Source organism: Sphaeramia orbicularis, chromosome 6 (genome assembly GCF_902148855.1).
Source record: "Sphaeramia orbicularis chromosome 6, fSphaOr1.1, whole genome shotgun sequence".
NCBI classification, from domain to species: domain Eukaryota; kingdom Metazoa; phylum Chordata; class Actinopteri; order Kurtiformes; family Apogonidae; genus Sphaeramia; species Sphaeramia orbicularis.
In genome coordinates this window covers 26,828,997-26,830,639 of record NC_043962.1, presented here as the reverse complement: position 1 = coordinate 26,830,639, position 1,643 = coordinate 26,828,997, and positions in this window count along the sequence as shown.

Below are 1,643 nucleotides of genomic sequence, written 5' to 3'. Positions count from 1 at the left end.
TAGATGTCTCTCTCTCCCTTACTGTGTCCCCATTCTTTCTTTATTCTTCTTTTTATGTGTTATCAGTGACATGCAAAGCTAACCAAAATCACATTTCTTAAGCACACCCCAGGGTAAATTATCGACCCCTTTTAAAACATTCACTTCAAACATTTTTTTTTATCTGGACCTTTAAGCTACAAACAGCTGCCTTTTAAAAATAAATTGTTAACATTCTTGATTTGTGTTCTTGTCATTTTGGTCCCATGCATTGAATTTTTACCTCCACCAAGGAGGTTATGTTTTTGTCGGCGTTGGTTTGTCTGTGTGCAAGATAACTCAAAAAGTTATGGATGGATTTGGATGAAAATTTCAGGAAATGTTGAAACTGGCACAAGGAACAAATGATTAAATTTTGGTGGCAATTGGGGGTGGGGGGTGGGGGGCACGGAGGCCCACTAATCTGCCTTGGCGGAGGTCTGCGCTCAACGAGTGCTTCTAGTTATATTTTTTTTTTCTCCATAAAATTCACTTTGGGAATTTTCTGTAATGTATAATCCCCCCCTCCCTATTTTTAGTATAGCCTTTAAGCACAAACGTTCCACCCAGGAGGACAGAGTACTCCTTTGTTTTTAGTCTGTTTATATTCTCTGCACACATGTATGACAAGTAAAGGTTAAACATCAAATGCTCTCCTCACTGATAAGTGAACAGATAGACATCTGGGACGTACTATCAGCGGAGGCACAGGCGGTCCGCTCTGCACATCAAGTTAGAACAAGAGATATTCATTTTCTAATAAATGGTTATCACCAATAAACAAGATGGCATACAGACATACACAGATCCACACAGAAATAGGCACAATACACAAAGGGAATATGAAATAATATAGACACCAGAGCAATGTACACACAGTGTGTCAACATGTACTGTATTATCTCGCTGACACAGCTGTCACTAAGGCACAGTATTCTCTCACAGCAGCTAGTACATTAAATAACCAACCAGAAGAGGTTTGTCTGACCCAGCAAAATGAGTCTGGGAACATGTCGATCATTGATTCACTCATCTGATTATGTCCACAACCTTTGTTTTTTTAATTTGTTTTTTCCAATTACAGCTTTTACAATGCCCATGTGCCCAAATAAAAAGAATGGTCCATTCATTCTGCATGATTCACCACATGTGTGTGCAGCTCTCTGTGATTATCTCAGGAGGACTTGACATGTATAAAAGATGTCATCCACCCATCATCCTGTGATGTTTCCCATGGCTCACATACCTCACAACACACAAGAGGCTTACAGAGAAAAGCCAAGTTAGTGAGGGCGATGGGAGGCGTAGATCATCTGGCTTTTTCCTACTGCTGATAGCCAAGAGAAAGCAGAGAAGGCACAACAAATCAGTGATAGGGAAAGTGTGAAGTGAGTAAAGCACTGAAAAGAGAAGAAAACAGCAGAGAATAAGAAATGTGCACTTGGAGAGGAGTGCAATGTGAAGCTTCACTCTCCTCACCTTTGGGTTTTGCCTCTCAGGGGACCAAAAATCTTTGAATTATATTACTGCTTGATCTGGCAGCTTGAACTTTAAATCTGCTCGACAACTAGGACAGGTACAAGATGCAAGAAAGGAACACAGACTCACACAAGCCCAAAATAACA